This window comes from Schistocerca piceifrons, unplaced genomic scaffold (assembly GCF_021461385.2).
Source record: "Schistocerca piceifrons isolate TAMUIC-IGC-003096 unplaced genomic scaffold, iqSchPice1.1 HiC_scaffold_2171, whole genome shotgun sequence".
Taxonomy (NCBI): Eukaryota; Metazoa; Arthropoda; class Insecta; order Orthoptera; family Acrididae; genus Schistocerca; species Schistocerca piceifrons.
In genome coordinates this window covers 2,201,337-2,223,680 of record NW_025728088.1, presented here as the reverse complement: position 1 = coordinate 2,223,680, position 22,344 = coordinate 2,201,337, and positions in this window count along the sequence as shown.

The following is a 22,344-nucleotide window of genomic DNA, read 5'->3' as shown; positions in this document are numbered from 1 at the left end:
GCACCATGCCGACTTCTCTCCGAGCGACTAACGCTTCTATAATCACTGCATGGAACCTCTCCCGGGGTGCCAGTGGCTTGTTTCTGTTTTGCCACTCCCGTTTGCTGTATCCTTCACACCCTCACATTGACGGACGACACAGAAATTGTATCGATTTTCAAAACTGCAGCCTCTATCCCGAATTCTTATCAAATGACTTACGTGGCTACCTTCACCAAATGGAACCTCTCCTGGGAGGCCAGTAGCTTGTTTCCGATGCACCACTGCCGACTTACTGTAAAACCTCTCACCATCACATTGACAATGCGACACCGAATTTCTGTCTCGATTGAAAACTACAGTCACCATGCCGTCTTCTCTCCGAGCGACTAACGCTTCTATAATCACTGCATGGAACCTCTCCTGGGGTGCCAGTTGCTTGTTTCTGTCTTGCCACTCCCGTTTGCTGTATCCTTCACACCCTCACATTGACGGACGACGCAGAAATTGTATCGATTTTCAAAACTGCAGCCATCATGCCGAATTCTTATCAAATGATTTACGTGGCTACATTCACCAAATGAAACCTCTCCTGGGAGGCCAGTAGCTTGTTTCCGATGCACCACTGCCCATTTACTGTAAAACCTCTCACCGTCACATTGACAATGCGACACCGAAAATCCTGCTCGATTGAAAACTACAGGCACCATGCCGACTTCTCTCCGAGCGACTAACGCTTCTATAATCACTGCATGGAACCTCTCCTGTGGTTGCTAGTTGCTGGTTTCTGTCTTGCCACTACCGTTTACTGTATCCTTCACACCCTCACATTGACGGACGACACAGAAATTGTATCGATTTTCAAAACTGCAGCCTTCATCCCGAATTCATATCAAATGACTTACGTGGCTACATTCACCAAATGGAACCTCTTCTGGGACTCCAGTAGCTTCTTCCGATGCACCACTGCGCATTCACTGTAAAACCTCTCACCATCACATTGACAATGCGACACCGAACTTCTGTCTCGAGTGAAAACTACAGGCTCCATGCCGACTTCTCTCCGAGCGACTAACGCTTCTATAATCACTGCATGGAACCTCTCCTGGGGTGCCAGTCGCTTGTTTCTGTTTTGCCACTCCCGTTTACTGTATCCTTGACACCCTCACATTGACGGACGACACAGAAATTGTATCGATTTTCCAAACTGCAGCCTTCATCCCGAATTCTTATCAAATGACTTACGTGGCTACATTCACCAAATGGAACCTCTCCTGGGAGGCATGTAGCGTGTTTCCGATGCACCACTGCCCATTTACTGTAAAACCTCTCACCGTCACATTGACAATGCGACACCGAATTTCTGTCTCGATTGAAAACTACAGGCACCATGCCGACTTCTCTCCGAGCGACTAACGATTCTATAATCACTGCATGGAACCTCTCCTGTGGGTGCCAGTTGCTTGTTTCTGTCTTGCCACTCCCGTTTACTGTATCCTTCACACCCTCACATTGACGGACGACATAGAAATTGTATCGATTTTCAAAACTGCAGCCCTCATCCAGAATTCATATCAAATGACTTACGTGGCTACATTCACCAAATGGAACCTCCCCTGGGAGGCCAGTAGCTTGTTTCCGATGCACGACTGCCCATTTACTGTAAAACCTCTCACCATCACATTGAAAATGCGACACCGAATTTCTGTCTCGATTGAAAACTACAGGCACCATTCCGACTTCTTTCTGAGCGACTAATGCGGCTACAGTCACCGCATGGAAACTGTCCTGGGGTGCCAGTTGCTTGTTTCTGTTTTGCCACTCGCGTTTACTGTATCCTTCACACCCTCACATTGACGGACGACACAGAAATTGTATCGATTATCAAAACTGCAGCTTACATCCCGAATTCTTATCAAATGACTTACGTGGCTACATTCACCAAATGGAACCTCTCCTGGGAGGCCAGTAGCTTGTTTCCGATGCACCACTGCCCATTTACTGCTAAACCTCTCACCATCACATTGACAATGCGACACCGAATTTCTGTCTCGATTGAAAACTACAGGCACCATGCCGACTTCTCTCCGAGCGACTAACGCGGCTACAGTCACCACATGGAACCTCTCCTGGGGTGCCAATTGCTTGTTTCTGTTTTGCCACTCCCGTTTACTGTATCCTTCACACCCTCACATTGACGGACGACACAGAAATTGTATCGATTTTCGAAAGTGCAGCCTTCATCCCGAATTCTTATCAAATGACTTGCGTGGCTACATTCACCAAATGGAAACTCTCCTGGGAGGCCAGTAGCTTGTTTCCGATGTACCACTGCCCAATTACTGTAAAACCTCTCACCATCATATTGACAATGCGGCACCGAATTTCTATCTCGATTGAAAACTTCAGGCACCATGCCGACTTCCCTCTGAGCGACTAACGCTTCTATAATCACCGCATGGAACCTCTCCTGGGGTGCCAGTTGCTTGTTTCTGTTTTGCCATTCCCGTTTACTGTATCCTTCACACCCTCACATTGACTGACGACCCAGAAATTGTATCGATTTTAAAGACTGCAGCCTTCATCCGGAATTCTTATCAAATGACTTACGTGGCTACATTCACCAAATGGAAACTCTCCTGGGAGGCCAGTAGCTTATTCCCGATGTACCACTGCCCATTTATTGTAAAACCTCTGACCATCACATTGACAATGCGACACCGAATTTCTGTCTCGATTAAAAACTACAGGCACCATGCCGACTTCTGTCCGAGCGACTAACGCGGCTACAGTCACTGCATGGAACCTGTCCTGGGGTGCCAGTTGCATGTTTCTGTTTTGCCACTCCCGTTTACTGTAGCCTTCACACCCTCACATTGACGGACGACACAGAAATTGTATCGATTTTCAAAACTGCAGCCTTCATCACGAATTCTTATCAAATGACTTACGTGGCTACATTCACCAAATGGAACCTCTCCTGGGAGGCCAGTAGCGTGGTCCGATGCACCACTGCCCATTTACTGTAAAACCTCTCACCATCACATTGACAATGCGAAACCGAATTTCTGTCTCGATTGAAAACTACAGGCACCATGCCGACTTCTCTCCGAGCGACTAACGCTTCTATAATCACTGCATGGAACCTCTCATAGGGGTGCCAGTTGCTTGTTTCTGTTTTGCCACTCCCGTTTACTGTATCCTTCACACCCTCACATTGACGGACGACACAGAAATTGTATCGATTATCAAAACTGCAGCCTTCATCTCGAATTCTTATCAAATGACTGACGTGGCTACATTCACCAAATGGAAACTCTCCTGGGAGGCCAGTAGCTTATTCCCGATGTACCACTGCCCATTTACTGTGAAACCTCTGACCATCACATTGACAATGCGGCACCGAATTTCTGTCTCGATTGAAAACTACAGGCACCATGCCGACTTCTCTCCGAGCGACTAACGCTTCTATAATCACTGCATGGAAACTCTCATGGGGGTGCCAGTTGCTTGTTTCTGTTTTTCCACTCCCGTTTACTGTATCCTTCACACCCTCACATTGACGGACGACACAGAAATAGTATCGATTATCAAAACTGCAGCCTTCATCTCGAATTCTTATCAAATGACTTACGTGGCTACATTCACCAAATGGAAACTCTCCTGGGAGGCCAGTAGCTTATTCCCGATGTTCCACTGCCCATTTACTGTAAAACCTCTGACCATCACATTGACAATGCGGCACCGAATTTCTATCTCGATCGAAACCTACAGGCACCATGCCGACTTCCCTCCGAGCGACTAACGCTTCTATAATCACCGCATGGATCCCCTCCTGGGGTGCCAATTGCTTGTTTCTGTTTTGCCACTCCCGTTTACTGTATCCTTCACACCCTCACATTGACGGACGACACAGAAATTGTATCGATTATCGAAACTGCAGCCTTCATCCCGAATTCTTATCAAATGACTTGCGTGGCTACATTCACCAAATGGAAACTCTCCTGGGAGGCCAGTAGCTTGTTTCCAATGTACCACTGCCCAATTACTGTAAAACCTCTCACCATCATATTGACAATGCGGCACCGAATTTCTATCTCGATTGAAAACTACAGGCACCATGCCGACTTCCCTCTGAGCGACTAACGCTTCTATAATCACCGCATGGAACCTCTCCTGGGGTGCCAGTTGCTTGTTTCTGTTTTGCCATTCCCGTTTACTGTATCCTTCACACCCTCACATTGACGGACGACACAGAAATTGTATCGATTTTCAAAACTGGAGCCTTCATCCCGAATTCATATCAAATGACTTACGTGGCTACATTCACCAAATGGAACCTCTTCTGGGACTCCAGTAGCTTCTTCCGATGCACCACTGCCCATTCACTGTAAAACCTCTAACCATCACATTGACAATGCGACACCGAACTTCTGTCTCGAGTGAAAACTACAGGCTCCATGCCGACTTCTCTCCGAGCGACTAACGCTTCTATAATCACTGCATGGAACCTCTCCTGGGGTGCCAGTCGCTTCTGTCTGTTTTGCCACTCCCGTTTACTGTATCCTTGACACCCTCACATTGACGGACGACACAGAAATTGTATCGATTTTCCAAACTGCAGCCTTCATCCCGAATTCTTATCAAATGACTTACGTGGCTACATTCACCAAATGGAACCTCTCCTGCTCCTGGGAGGCATGTAGCGTGTTTCCGATGCACCACTGCCCATTTACTGTAAAACCTCTCACCGTCACATTGACAATGCGACACCGAATTTCTGTCTCGATTGAAAACTACAGGCACCATGCCGACTTCTCTCCGAGCGACTAACGATTCTATAATCACTGCATGGAACCTCTCCTGTGGGTGCCAGTTGCTTGTTTCTGTCTTGCCACTCCCGTTTACTGTATCCTTCACACCCTCACATTGACGGACGACATAGAAATTGTATCGATTTTCAAAACTGCAGCCTTCATCCAGAATTCATATCAAATGACTTACGTGGCTACATTCACCAAATGGAACCTCTTCTGGGAGGCCAGTAGCTTGTTTCCGATGCACCACTGCCCATTTACTGTAAAACCTCTCACCATCACATTGACAATGCGACACCGAATTTCTGTCTCGATTGAAAACTACAGGCACCATGCCGACTTCTCTCCGAGCGACTAACGCTTCTATAATCACTGCATGGAACCTCCCCTGGGGTGCCAGTTGCTTGTTTCTGTTTTGCCACTCCCGTTTACTGTATCCTTCACACCCTCACATTGACGGACGACACAGAAATTGTATCGATTTTCAAAACTGCAGCCTTCATCTCGAATTCTTATCAAATGACTTACGTGGCTACATTCACTAAATGGAAACTCTCCTGGGAGGCCAGTAGCTTGTTTCCGATGCACCACTGCCCATTTACTGTAAAACCTCTCACCATCACATTGAAAATGCGACACCGAATTTCTGTATCGATTGAAAACTACAGGCACCATGACGACTTCTTTCTGAGCGACTAATGCGGCTACAGTCACCGCATGGAAACTGTCCTGGGGTGCCAGTTGCTTGTTTCTGTTTTGCCACTCGCGTTTACTGTATCCTTCACACCCTCACATTGACGGACGACACAGAAATTGTATCGATTTTCAAAACTGCAGCCTTCATCACGAATTCTTATCAAATGACTTACGTGGCTACATTCACCAAATGGAACCTCTCCTGTTAGGCCAGTAGCGTGTTTCCGATGCACCACTGCCCGTTTACTGTAAAACCTCTCACCATCACATTGACAATGCGACACTGAATTTCTGTCTCGATTGAAAACTACAGGCACCATGCCGACTTCTCTCTGAGCGATTAACCCTTCTATAATCACTGCATGGAACCTCTCATGGGGGTGCCAGTTGCTTGTTTCTGTTTTGCCACTCCCGTTTACTGTATCCTTCACACCCTCACATTGACGGACGACACAGAAATTGTATCGATTTTCAAAACTGCAGCTTACATCCCGAATTCTTATCAAATGACTTACGTGGCTACATTCACCAAATGGAACCTCTCCTGGGAGGCCAGTAGCTTGTTTCCGATGTACCACTGCCCATTTACTGTAAAACCTCTCACCATCACATTGACAATGCGACACCGAATTTCTGTCTCGATTGAAAACGACAGGCACCATGCCGACTTCTCTCCGAGCGACTAACGCGGCTACAGTCACCGCATGGAACCCCTCCTGGGGTGCCAATTGCTTGTTTCTGTTTTGCCACTCCCGTTAACTGTATCCTTCACACCCTCACATTGACGGACGACACAGAAATTGTATCGATTTTCGAAACTGCAGCCTTCATCCCGAATTCTTATCAAATGACTTGCGTTGCTACATTCACCAAATGGAAACTCTCCTGGGAGGCCAGTAGCTTGTTTCCGATGTACCACTGCCCAATTACTGTAAAACCTCTCACCATCATATTGACAATGCGGCACCGAATTTCTATCTCGATTGAAAACTACAGGCACCATGCCGACTTCCCTCTGAGCGACTAACGCTGCTATAATCACCGCATGGAACCTCTCCTGGGGTGCCAGTTGCTTGTTTCTGTTTTGCCATTCCCGTTTACTGTATCCTTCACACCCTCACATTGACTGACGACCCAGAAATTGTATCGATTTTAAAGACTGCAGCCTTCATCCGGAATTCTTATCAAATGACTTACGTGGCTACATTCACCAAATGGAAACTCTCCTGGGAGGCCAGTAGCTTATTCCCGATGTACCACTGCCCATTTACTGTAAAACCTCTGACCATCACATTGACAATGCGGCACCGAATTTCTATCTCGATTGAAACCTACAGGCACCATGCCGACTTCCCTCCGAGCGACTAACGCTTCTATAATCACCGCATGGAACCTCTCCTGGGGTGCCAGTTGCTTGTTTCTGTTTTGCCACTCCCGTTTACTGTATCCTTCACACCCTCACATTGTCGGACGACACAGAAATTGTATCGATTTTCAAAACTGCAGCCTTCATCCCGAATTCTTATCAAATGACTTACATGGCTACATTCACCAAATGGAAACTCTCCTGGGATGCCAGTAGCTTGTTTCCGATGTACCACTGCCCAATTACTGTAAAACCTCTCACCATCATATTGACAATGCGGCACCGAATTTCTATCTCGATTGCAAACTACAGGCACCATGCCGACTTCCCTCCGAGCGACTAACGCTTCCATAATCACCGCATGGAACCTCTCCTGGGGTGCCAGTTGCTTGTTTCTGTTTTGCCATTCCCGTTTACTGTATCCTTCACACCCTCACATTGACGGACGACCCAGAAATTGTATCGATTTTAAAGACTGCAGCCTTCATCCGGAATTCTTATCAAATGACTTACGTGGCAACATCCACCAAATGGAAAATCTCCTGGCAGGCCAGTAGCTTGTTTCCGATGCACCACTGCCCATTTACTGCAAAACCTCTCACCATCACATTGACAATGCGACACCGAATTTCTGTCTCGATTAAAAACTACAGGCACCATGCCGACTTCTGTCCGAGCGACTAACGCGGCTACAGTCACTGCATGGAAACTGTCCTGGGGCGCCAGTTGCATGTTTCTGTTTTGCCACTCCCGTTTACTGTAGCCTTCACACCCTCACATTGACAGACGACACAGAAATTGTATCGATTTTCAAAACTGCAGCCTTCATCACGAATTCTTATCAAATGACTTACGTGGCTACATTCACCAAATGGAACCTCTCCTGGGAGGCCAGTAGCGTGGTCCGATGCACCACTGCCCATTTACTGTAAAACCTCTCACCATCACATTGACAATGCGAAACCGAATTTCGGTCTCGATTGAAAACTTGGGGCACCATGCCGACTTCTCTCCGAGCGACTAACGCTTCTATAATCACTGCATGGAACCTCTCATAAGGGTGCCAGTTGCTTGTTTCTGTTTTGCCACTCCCGTTTACTGTATCCTTCACACCCTCACATTGACGGACGACACAGAAATTGTATCGATTATCAAAACTGCAGCCTTCATCTCGAATTCTTATCAAATGACTGACGTGGCTACATTCACCAAATGGAAACTCTCCTGGGAGGCCAGTAGCTTATTCCCGATGTACCACTGCCCATTTACTGTGAAACCTCTGACCATCACATTGACAATGCGGCACCGAATTTCTGTCTCGATTGAAAACTACAGGCACCATGCCGACTTCTCTCCGAGCGACTAACGCTTCTATAATCACTGCATGGAACCTCTCATGGGGGTGCCAGTTGCTTGTTTCTGTTTTGCCACTCCCGTTTACTGTATCCTTCACACCCTCACATTGACGGACGACACAGAAATAGTATCGATTATCAAAACTGCAGCCTTCATCTCGAATTCTTATCAAATGACTTACGTGGCTACATTCACCAAATGGAAACTCTCCTGGGAGGCCAGTAGCTTGTTTCCGATGTACCACTGCCCAATTACTGTAAAACCTCTCACCATCATATTGACAATGCGGCACCGAATTTCTATCTCGATTGAAACCTACAGGCACCATGCCGACTTCCCTCCGAGCGACTAACGCTTCTATAATCACCGCATGGAACCTCTCATGGGGTGCCAGAAGCTTGTTTCTGTTTTGCCACTCCCGTTTACTGTATCCTTCACACCCTCACATTGTCGGACGACACAGAAATTGTATCGATTTTCAAAACTGCAGCCTTCATCCCGAATTCTTATCAAATGACTTACATGGCTACATTCACCAAATGGAAACTCTCTTGGGAGGCCAGTAGCTTGTTTCCGATGTACCACTGCCCAATTACTGTAAAACCTCTCACCATCATATTGACAATGCGGCACCGAATTTCTATCTCGATTGAAAACTACAGGCACCATGCCGACTTCCCTCCGAGCGACTAACGCTTCTATAATCACCGCATGGAACCTCTCCTGGGGTGCCAGTTGCTTGTTTCTGTTTTGCCATTCCCGTTTACTGTATTCTTCACACCCTCACATTGACGGACGACCCAGAAATTGTATCGATTTTAAAGACTGCAGCCTTCATCCGGAATTCTTATCAAATGACTTACGTGGCAACATTCACCAAATGGAAAATCTCCTGGCAGGCCAGTAGCTTGTTTCCGATGCACCACTGCCCATTTACTGCAAAACCTCTCACCATCACATTGACAATGCGACACCGAATTTCTGTCTCGATTAAAAACTACAGGCACCATGCCGACTTCTGTCCGAACGACTAACGCGGCTACAGTCACTGCATGGAACCTGTCCTGGGGTGCCAGTTGCATGTTTCTGTTTTGCCACTCCCGTTTACTGTAGCCTTCACACCCTCACATTGACGGACGACACAGAAATTGTATCGATTATCAAAACTGCAGCCTTCATCTCGAATTCTTATCAAATGACTTACGTGGCTACATTCACCAAATGGAAACTCTCCTGGGAGGCCAGTAGCTTATTCCCGATGTACCACTGCCCATTTACTGTGAAACCTCTGACCATCACATTGACAATGCGGCACCGAATTTCTGTCTCGATTGAAAACTACAGGCACCATGCCGACTTCTCTCCGAGCGACTAACGCTTCTATAATCACTGCATGGAACCTCTCATGGGGGTGCCAGTTGCTTGTTTCTGTTTTGCCACTCCCGTTTACTGTATCCTTCACACCCTCACATTGACGGACGACACAGAAATTGTATCGATTATCAAAACTGCAGCCTTCATCTCGAATTCTTATCAAATGACTTACGTGGCTACATTCACCAAATGGAAACTCTCCTGAGAGGCCAGTAGCTTATTCCCGATGTACCACTGCCCAATTACTGTAAAACCTCTCACCATCACATTGACAATGCGGCACCGAATTTCTATCTCGATTGAAAACTACAGGCACCACGCCGACTTCCCTCTGAGCGACTAACGCTTCTATAATCACCGCATGGAACCCCTCCTGGGGTGCCAGTTGCTTGTTTCTGTTTTGCCATTCCCGTTTACTGTATCCTTCACACCCTCACATTGACGGACGACACAGAAATTGTATCGATTTTCAAAACTGCAGCCTTCATCCCGAATTCATATCAAATGACTTACGTGGCTACATTCACCAAATGGAACCTCTTCTGGGACTCCAGTAGCTTCTTCCGATGCACCACTGCCCATTCACTGTAAAACCTCTCACCATCACATTGACAATGCGACACCGAACTTCTGTCTCGAGTGAAAACTACAGGCTCCATGCCGACTTCTCTCCGAGCGACTAACGCTTCTATAATCACTGCATGGAACCTCTCCTGGGGTGCCAGTCGCTTGTGTCTGTTTTGCCACTCCCGTTTACTGTATCCTTGACACCCTCACATTGACGGACGACACAGAAATTGTATCGATTTTCCAAACTGCAGCCTTCATCCCGAATTCTTATCAAATGACTTACGTGGCTACATTCACCAAATGGAACCTCTCCTGGGAGGCATGTAGCGTGTTTCCGATGCACCACTGCCCATTTACTGTAAAACCTCTCACCGTCACATTGACAATGCGACACCGAATTTCTGTCTCGATTGAAAACTACAGGCACCATGCCGACTTCTCTCCGAGCGACTAACGATTCTATAATCACTGCATGGAACCTCTCCTGTGGGTGCCAGTTGCTTGTTTCTGTCTTGCCACTCCCGTTTACTGTATCCTTCACACCCTCACATTGACGGACGACATAGATATTGTATCGATTTTCAAAACTGCAGCCTTCATCCAGAATTCATATCAAATGACTTACGTGGCTACATTCACCAAATGGAACCTCTTCTGGGAGGCCAGTAGCTTGTTTCCGATGCACCACTGCCCATTTACTGTAAAACCTCTCACCATCACATTGACAATGCGACACCGAACTTCTGTCTCGATTGAAAACTACAGGCTCCATGCCGACTTCTCTCCGAGCGACTAACGCTTCTATAATCACTGCATGGAACCTCTCCTGGGGTGCCAGTCGCTTGTGTCTGTTTTGCCACTCCCGTTTACTGTATCCTTGACACCCTCACATTGACGGACGACACAGAAATTGTATCGATTTTCAAAACTGCAGCCTTCATCCCGAATTCTTATCAAATGACTTACGTGGCTACATTCAATAAATGGAACCTCTCCTGGGAGGCCAGTAGCTTGTTTCCGATGCACCACTGCCCATTTACTGTAAAACCTCTCACCATCACATTGAAAATGCGACACCGAATTTCTGTCTCGATTGAAAACTACAGGCACCATGACGACTTCTTTCTGAGCGACTAATGCGGCTACAGTCACCGCATGGAAACTGTCCTGGGGTGCCAGTTGCTTGTTTCTGTTTTGCCACTCGCGTTTACTGTATCCTTCACACCCTCACATTGACGGACGACACAGAAATTGTATCGATTTTCAAAACTGCAGCCTTCATCACGAATTCTTATCAAATGACTTACGTGGCTACATTCACCAAATGGAACCTCTCCTGTTAGGCCAGTAGCGTGTTTCCGATGCACCACTGCCCATTTACTATAAAACCTCTCACCATCACATTGACAATGCGACACCGAATTTCTGTCTCGATTGAAAACTACAGGCACCATGCCGACTTCTCTCCGAGCGACTAACGCTTCTATAATCACTGCATGGAACCTCTCATGGGGGTGCCAGTTGCTTGTTTCTGTTTTGCCACTCCCGTTTACTGTATCCTTCACACCCTCACATTGACGGACGACACAGAAATTGTATCGATTTTCAAAACTGCAGCTTACATCCCGAATTCTTATCAAATGACTTACGTGGCTACATTCACCAAATGGAACCTCTCCTGGGAGGCCAGTAGCTTGTTTCCGATGCACCACTGCCCATTTACTGCTAAACCTCTCACCATCACATTGACAATGCGACACCGAATTTCTGTCTCGATTGAAAACTACAGGCACCATGCCGACTTCTCTCCGAGCGACTAACGCTTCTATAATCACTGCATGGAACCTCTCCTGGGGTGCCAGTCGCTTGTGTCTGTTTTGCCACTCCCGTTCACTGTATCCTTGACACCCTCACATTGACGGACGACACAGAAATTGTATCGATTTTCAAAACTGCAGCCTTCATCCCGAATTCTTATCAAATGACTTACGTGGCTACATTCAATAAATGGAACCTCTCCTGGGAGGCCAGTAGCTTGTTTCCGATGCACCACTGCCCATTTACTGTAAAACCTCTCACCATCACATTGAAAATGCGACACCGAATTTCTGTCTCGATTGAAAACTACAGGCACCATGACGACTTCTTTCTGAGCGACTAATGCGGCTACAGTCACCGCATGGAAACTGTCCTGGGGTGCCAGTTGCTTGTTTCTGTTTTGCCACTCGCGTTTACTGTATCCTTCACACCCTCACATTGACGGACGACACAGAAATTGTATCGATTTTCAAAACTGCAGCCTTCATCCCGAATTCTTATCAAATGACTTACGTGGCTACATTCACCAAATGGAACCTCTCCTGGGAGGCCAGTAGCTTCTTCCGATGCACCACTGCCCATTTACTGCAAAAACCTCTCACCATCACATTGACAATGCGACACCGAATTTCTGTCTCGATTGAAAACTACAGGCACCATGCCGACTTCTCTCTGAGCGACTAATGCGGCTACAGTCACCGCATGGAACCTGTCCTGGGGTGCCAGTTGCTTGTTTCTGTTTTGCCACTCCCGTTTACTGTATCCTTCACACCCTCACATTGACGGACGACACAGAAATTGTATCGATTTTCAAAACTGCAGCCTTCATCACGAATACTTATCAAATGACTTACGTGGCTACATTCACCAAATGGAACCTCTCCTGGGAGGCCAGTAGCGTGATTCCGATGCACCACTGCCCATTTCCTGTAAAACCTCTCACCATCACATTGACAATGCGACACCGAATTTCTGTCTCGATTGAAAACTACAGGCACCATGCGGACTTCTCTCCGAGCGACTAACGCTTCTATAATCACTGCATGGAACCTCTCCCGGGGTGCCAGTGGCTTGTTTCTGTTTTGCCACTCCCGTTTGCTGTATCCTTCACACCCTCACATTGACGGACGACACAGAAATTGTATCGATTTTCAAAACTGCAGCCTCTATCCCGAATTCTTATCAAATGACTTACGTGGCTACATTCACCAAATGGAACCTCTCCTGGGACGACAGTAGCTTATTTCCGATGCACCACTGCCCAATTACTGCAAAACCTCTCACCATCACATTGACAATGCGACACCGAATTTCTATCTCGATTGAAACCTACAGGTACCATGCCGTCTTCCCTCCGAGCGACTAACGCTTCTATAATCACCGCATGGAACCTCTCCTGGGGTGCCAGTTGCTTGTTTCTGTTTTGCCATTCCCGTTTACTGTATTCTTCACACCCTCACATTGACGGACGACCCAGAAATTGTATCGATTTTAAAGACTGCAGCCTTCATCCGGAATTCTTATCAAATGACTTACGTGGCAACATTCACCAAATGGAAAATCTCCTGGCAGGCCAGTAGCTTGTTTCCGATGCACCACTGCCCATTTACTGCAAAACCTCTCACCATCACATTGACAATGCGACACCGAATTTCTGTCTCGATTAAAAACTACAGGCACCATGCCGACTTCTGTCCGAACGACTAACGCGGCTACAGTCACTGCATGGAACCTGTCCTGGGGTGCCAGTTGCATGTTTCTGTTTTGCCACTCCCGTTTACTGTAGCCTTCACACCCTCACATTGACGGACGACACAGAAATTGTATCGATTATCAAAACTGCAGCCTTCATCTCGAATTCTTATCAAATGACTTACGTGGCTACATTCACCAAATGGAAACTCTCCTGGGAGGCCAGTAGCTTATTCCCGATGTACCACTGCCCATTTACTGTGAAACCTCTGACCATCACATTGACAATGCGGCACCGAATTTCTGTCTCGATTGAAAACTACAGGCACCATGCCGACTTCTCTCCGAGCGACTAACGCTTCTATAATCACTGCATGGAACCTCTCATGGGGGTGCCAGTTGCTTGTTTCTGTTTTGCCACTCCCGTTTACTGTATCCTTCACACCCTCACATTGACGGACGACACAGAAATTGTATCGATTATCAAAACTGCAGCCTTCATCTCGAATTCTTATCAAATGACTTACGTGGCTACATTCACCAAATGGAAACTCTCCTGAGAGGCCAGTAGCTTATTCCCGATGTACCACTGCCCAATTACTGTAAAACCTCTCACCATCACATTGACAATGCGGCACCGAATTTCTATCTCGATTGAAAACTACAGGCACCACGCCGACTTCCCTCTGAGCGACTAACGCTTCTATAATCACCGCATGGAACCCCTCCTGGGGTGCCAGTTGCTTGTTTCTGTTTTGCCATTCCCGTTTACTGTATCCTTCACACCCTCACATTGACGGACGACACAGAAATTGTATCGATTTTCAAAACTGCAGCCTTCATCCCGAATTCATATCAAATGACTTACGTGGCTACATTCACCAAATGGAACCTCTTCTGGGACTCCAGTAGCTTCTTCCGATGCACCACTGCCCATTCACTGTAAAACCTCTCACCATCACATTGACAATGCGACACCGAACTTCTGTCTCGAGTGAAAACTACAGGCTCCATGCCGACTTCTCTCCGAGCGACTAACGCTTCTATAATCACTGCATGGAACCTCTCCTGGGGTGCCAGTCGCTTGTGTCTGTTTTGCCACTCCCGTTTACTGTATCCTTGACACCCTCACATTGACGGACGACACAGAAATTGTATCGATTTTCAAAACTGCAGCCTTCATCCAGAATTCATATCAAATGACTTACGTGGCTACATTCACCAAATGGAACCTCTTCTGGGAGGCCAGTAGCTTGTTTCCGATGCACCACTGCCCATTTACTGTAAAACCTCTCACCATCACATTGACAATGCGACACCGAACTTCTGTCTCGATTGAAAACTACAGGCTCCATGCCGACTTCTCTCCGAGCGACTAACGCTTCTATAATCACTGCATGGAACCTCTCCTGGGGTGCCAGTCGCTTGTGTCTGTTTTGCCACTCCCGTTTACTGTATCCTTGACACCCTCACATTGACGGACGACACAGAAATTGTATCGATTTTCAAAACTGCAGCCTTCATCCCGAATTCTTATCAAATGACTTACGTGGCTACATTCAATAAATGGAACCTCTCCTGGGAGGCCAGTAGCTTGTTTCCGATGCACCACTGCCCATTTACTGTAAAACCTCTCACCATCACATTGAAAATGCGACACCGAATTTCTGTCTCGATTGAAAACTACAGGCACCATGACGACTTCTTTCTGAGCGACTAATGCGGCTACAGTCACCGCATGGAAACTGTCCTGGGGTGCCAGTTGCTTGTTTCTGTTTTGCCACTCGCGTTTACTGTATCCTTCACACCCTCACATTGACGGACGACACAGAAATTGTATCGATTTTCAAAACTGCAGCCTTCATCACGAATTCTTATCAAATGACTTACGTGGCTACATTCACCAAATGGAACCTCTCCTGTTAGGCCAGTAGCGTGTTTCCGATGCACCACTGCCCATTTACTATAAAACCTCTCACCATCACATTGACAATGCGACACCGAATTTCTGTCTCGATTGAAAACTACAGGCACCATGCCGACTTCTCTCCGAGCGACTAACGCTTCTATAATCACTGCATGGAACCTCTCATGGGGGTGCCAGTTGCTTGTTTCTGTTTTGCCACTCCCGTTTACTGTATCCTTCACACCCTCACATTGACGGACGACACAGAAATTGTATCGATTTTCAAAACTGCAGCTTACATCCCGAATTCTTATCAAATGACTTACGTGGCTACATTCACCAAATGGAACCTCTCCTGGGAGGCCAGTAGCTTGTTTCCGATGCACCACTGCCCATTTACTGCTAAACCTCTCACCATCACATTGACAATGCGACACCGAATTTCTGTCTCGATTGAAAACTACAGGCACCATGCCGACTTCTCTCCGAGCGACTAACGCTTCTATAATCACTGCATGGAACCTCTCCTGGGGTGCCAGTCGCTTGTGTCTGTTTTGCCACTCCCGTTCACTGTATCCTTGACACCCTCACATTGACGGACGACACAGAAATTGTATCGATTTTCAAAACTGCAGCCTTCATCCCGAATTCTTATCAAATGACTTACGTGGCTACATTCAATAAATGGAACCTCTCCTGGGAGGCCAGTAGCTTGTTTCCGATGCACCACTGCCCATTTACTGTAAAACCTCTCACCATCACATTGAAAATGCGACACCGAATTTCTGTCTCGATTGAAAACTACAGGCACCATGACGACTTCTTTCTGAGCGACTAATGCGGCTACAGTCACCGCATGGAAACTGTCCTGGGGTGCCAGTTGCTTGTTTCTGTTTTGCCACTCGCGTTTACTGTATCCTTCACACCCTCACATTGACGGACGACACAGAAATTGTATCGATTTTCAAAACTGCAGCCTTCATCCCGAATTCTTATCAAATGACTTACGTGGCTACATTCACCAAATGGAACCTCTCCTGGGAGGCCAGTAGCTTCTTCCGATGCACCACTGCCCATTTACTGCAAAAACCTCTCACCATCACATTGACAATGCGACACCGAATTTCTGTCTCGATTGAAAACTACAGGCACCATGCCGACTTCTCTCTGAGCGACTAATGCGGCTACAGTCACCGCATGGAACCTGTCCTGGGGTGCCAGTTGCTTGTTTCTGTTTTGCCACTCCCGTTTACTGTATCCTTCACACCCTCACATTGACGGACGACACAGAAATTGTATCGATTTTCAAAACTGCAGCCTTCATCACGAATACTTATCAAATGACTTACGTGGCTACATTCACCAAATGGAACCTCTCCTGGGAGGCCAGTAGCGTGATTCCGATGCACCACTGCCCATTTCCTGTAAAACCTCTCACCATCACATTGACAATGCGACACCGAATTTCTGTCTCGATTGAAAACTACAGGCACCATGCGGACTTCTCTCCGAGCGACTAACGCTTCTATAATCACTGCATGGAACCTCTCCCGGGGTGCCAGTGGCTTGTTTCTGTTTTGCCACTCCCGTTTGCTGTATCCTTCACACCCTCACATTGACGGACGACACAGAAATTGTATCGATTTTCAAAACTGCAGCCTCTATCCCGAATTCTTATCAAATGACTTACGTGGCTACATTCACCAAATGGAACCTCTCCTGGGACGACAGTAGCTTATTTCCGATGCACCACTGCCCAATTACTGCAAAACCTCTCACCATCACATTGACAATGCGACACCGAATTTCTATCTCGATTGAAACCTACAGGTACCATGCCGTCTTCCCTCCGAGCGACTAACGCTTCTATAATCACTGCATGGAACCTCTGCTGGGGTGCCAGTTGCTTGTTTCTGTCTTGCCACTCCCGTTTACTGTATGCTTCACACCCTCACATTGACGAACGACACAGAAATTGTATCGATTTTCAAAACTGCAGCCTTCATCCCGAATTCTTATCAAATGACTTACGTGGCTACATTCACCAAATGGAACCTCTCCTGGGAGGCCAGTAGCTTGTTTCCGATGCACCACTGCCCAATTACTGTAAAACCTCTCACCATCACATTGACAATGCGACACCGAATATCTGTCTCGATTGAAAACTACAGGCACCATGCCGACTTCTCTCCGAGCGACTAACGCTTCTATAATCACTGCATGGAACCTCTCCTGTGGTTGCCAGTTGCTGGTTTCTGTCTTGCCACTACCGTTTACTGTATCCTTCACACCCTCACATTGACGGACGACACAGAAATTGTATCGATTTTCAAAACTGCAGCCTTCATCCCGAATTCATATCAAATGACTTACGTGGCTACATTCACCAAATGGAACCTCTTCTGGGACTCCAGTAGCTTCTTCCGATGCACCACTGCCCATTCACTGTATAACCTCTCACCATCAAATTGACAATGCGACACCGACCTTCTGTCTCGAGTGAAAACTACAGGCTCCATGCCGACTTCTCTCCGAGCGACTAACGCTTCTATAATCACTGCATGGAACCTCTCCAGGGGTGCCAGTCGCTTGTTTCTGTTTTGCCACTCCCGTTTACTGTATCCTTGACACCCTCACATTGACGGACGACACAGAAATTGTATCGATTTTCCAAACTGCAGCCTTCATCCCGAATTCTTATCAAATGACTTACGTGGCTACATTCACCAAATGGAACCTCTCCTGGGAGACATGTAGCGTGTTTCCGATGCACCACTGCCCATTTACTGTAAAACCTCTCACCGTCACATTGACAATCGACACCGAATTTCTGTCTCGATTGAAAACTACAGGCACCATGCCGACTTCTCTCCGAGCGACTAACGCTTCTATAATCACTGCATGGAACCTCTCATGGGGGTGCCAGTTGCTTGTTTCTGTTTTGCCACTCCCGTTTACTGTATCCTTCACACCCTCACATTGACGGACGACAGAGAAATTGTATCGATTTTCAAAACTGCAGCTTACATCCCGAATTCTTATCAAATGACTTACGTGGCTACATTCACCAAATGGAACCTCTCCTGGGAGGCCAGTAGCATGTTTCCGATGCACCACTGCCCATTTACTGCTAAACCTCTCACCATCACATTGACAATGCGACACCGAATTTCTGTCTCGATTGAAAACTACAGGCACCATGCCGACTTCTCTCCGAGCGACTAACGCGGCTACAGTCACCGCATGGAACCCCTCCTGGGGTGCCAATTGCTTGTTTCTGTTTTGCCACTCCCGTTAACTGTATCCTTCACACCCTCACATTGACGGACGACACAGAAATTGTATCGAATTTCGAAACTGCAGCCTTCATCCCGAATTCTTATCAAATGACTTGCGTTGCTACATTCACCAAATGGAAACTCTCCTGGGAGGCCAGTAGCTTGTTTCCGATGTACCTCTGCCCAATTACTGTAAAACCTCTCACCATCATATTGACAATGCGGCACCGAATTTCTATCTCGATTGAAAACTACAGGCACCATGCCGACTTCCCTCTGAGCGACTAACGCTGCTATAATCATTGCATGGAACCCCTCCTGGGGTGCCAGTTGCTTGTTTCTGTTTTGCCACTCCCGTTTACTGTATCCTTCACACCCTCACATTGACGGACGACCCAGAAATTGTATCGATTTTAAAGACTGCAGCCTTCATCCGGAATTCTTATCAAATGACTTACGTGGCAACATTCACCAAATGGAAACTCTCCTGGGAGGCCAGTAGCTTGTTTCTGATGCACCACTGCCCATTTACTGCAAAACCTCTCACCATCACATTGACAATGCGACACCGAATTTCTGTCTCGATTGAAAACTACAGGCACCATGCCGACTTCTCTCCGAGCGACTAACGCTTCTATAATCACTGCATGGAACCTCCCCTGGGGTGCCAGTTGCTTGTTTCTGTTTTGCCACTCACGTTTACTGTATCCTTCACACCCTCACATTGACGGACGACACAGAAATTGTATCGATTTTCAAAACTGCAGCCTTCATCCCGAATTCTTATCAAATGACTTACGTGGCTACATTCACCAAATGGAACCTCTCCTGGGAGGCCAGTAGCTTCTTCCGATGCACCACTGCCCATTTACTGCAAAAACCTCTCACCATCACATTGACAATGCGACACCGAATTTCTGTCTCGATTGAAAACTACAGGCACCATGCCGACTCCTCTCTGAGCGACTAATGCGGCTACAGTCACCGCATGGAACCTGTCCTGGGGTGCCAGTTGCTTGTTTCTGTTTTGCCACTCCCGTTTACTGTATCCTTCACACCCTCACATTGACGGACGACACAGAAATTGTATCGATTTTCAAAACTGCAGCCTTCATCACGAATACTTATCAAATGACTTACGTGGCTACATTCACCAAATGGAACCTCTCCTGGGAGGCCAGTAGCGTGATTCCGATGCACCACTGCCCATTTCCTGTAAAACCTCTCACCATCACATTGACAATGCGACACCGAATTTCTGTCTCGATTGAAAACTACAGGCACCATGCGGACTTCTCTCCGAGCGACTAACGCTTCTATAATCACTGCATGGAACCTCTCCCGGGGTGCCAGTGGCTTGTTTCTGTTTTGCCACTCCCGTTTGCTGTATCCTTCACACCCTCACATTGACGGACGACACAGAAATTGTATCGATTTTCAAAACTGCAGCCTCTATCCCGAATTCTTATCAAATGACTTACGTGGCTACATTCACCAAATGGAACCTCTCCTGGGACGACAGTAGCTTATTTCCGATGCACCACTGCCCAATTACTGCAAAACCTCTCACCATCACATTGACAATGCGACACCGAATTTCTGTCTCGATTGAAAGCTACAGGTACCATGCCGTCTTCCCTCCGAGCGACTAACGCTTCTATAATCACTGCATGGAACCTCTCCTGGGGTGCCAGTTGCTTGTTTCTGTCTTGCCACTCCCGTTTACTGTATCCTTCACACCCTCACATTGACGAACGACACAGAAATTGTATCGATTTTCAAAACTGCAGCCTTCATCTCGAATTCTTATCAAATGACTTACGTGGCTACATTCACTAAATGGAAACTCTCCTGGGAGGCCAGTAGCTTGTTTCCGACGCACCACTGCCCATTTACTGTAAAACCTCTCACCATCACATTGAAAATGCGACACCGAATTTCTGTATCGATTGAAAACTACAGGCACCATGACGACTTCTTTCTGAGCGACTAATGCGGCTACAGTCACCGCATGGAAACTGTCCTGGGGTGCCAGTTGCTTGTTTCTGTTTTGCCACTCGCGTTTACTGTATCCTTCACACCCTCACATTGACGGACGACACAGAAATTGTATCGATTTTCAAAACTGCAGCCTTCATCACGAATTCTTATCAAATGACTTACGTGGCTACATTCACCAAATGGAACCTCTCCTGTTAGGCCAGTAGCGTGTTTCCGATGCACCACTGCCCGTTTACTGTAAAACCTCTCACCATCACATTGACAATGCGACACTGAATTTCTGTCTCGATTGAAAACTACAGGCACCATGCCGACTTCTCTCTGAGCGATTAACCCTTCTATAATCACTGCATGGAACCTCTCATGGGGGTGCCAGTTGCTTGTTTCTGTTTTGCCACTCCCGTTTACTGTATCCTTCACACCCTCACATTGACGGACGACACAGAAATTGTATCGATTTTCAAAACTGCAGCTTACATCCCGAATTCTTATCAAATGACTTACGTGGCTACATTCACCAAATGGAACCTCTCCTGGGAGGCCAGTAGCTTGTTTCCGATGTACCACTGCCCATTTACTGTAAAACCTCTCACCATCACATTGACAATGCGACACCGAATTTCTGTCTCGATTGAAAACGACAGGCACCATGCCGACTTCTCTCCGAGCGACTAACGCGGCTACAGTCACCGCATGGAACCCCTCCTGGGGTGCCAATTGCTTGTTTCTGTTTTGCCACTCCCGTTAACTGTATCCTTCACACCCTCACATTGACGGACGACACAGAAATTGTATCGATTTTCGAAACTGCAGCCTTCATCCCGAATTCTTATCAAATGACTTGCGTTGCTACATTCACCAAATGGAAACTCTCCTGGGAGGCCAGTAGCTTGTTTCCGATGTACCACTGCCCAATTACTGTAAAACCTCTCACCATCATATTGACAATGCGGCACCGAATTTCTATCTCGATTGAAAACTACAGGCACCATGCCGACTTCCCTCTGAGCGACTAACGCTGCTATAATCACCGCATGGAACCTCTCCTGGGGTGCCAGTTGCTTGTTTCTGTTTTGCCATTCCCGTTTACTGTATCCTTCACACCCTCACATTGACTGACGACCCAGAAATTGTATCGATTTTAAAGACTGCAGCCTTCATCCGGAATTCTTATCAAATGACTTACGTGGCTACATTCACCAAATGGAAACTCTCCTGGGAGGCCAGTAGCTTATTCCCGATGTACCACTGCCCATTTACTGTAAAACCTCTGACCATCACATTGACAATGCGGCACCGAATTTCTATCTCGATTGAAACCTACAGGCACCATGCCGACTTCCCTCCGAGCGACTAACGCTTCTATAATCACCGCATGGAACCTCTCCTGGGGTGCCAGTTGCTTGTTTCTGTTTTGCCACTCCCGTTTACTGTATCCTTCACACCCTCACATTGTCGGACGACACAGAAATTGTATCGATTTTCAAAACT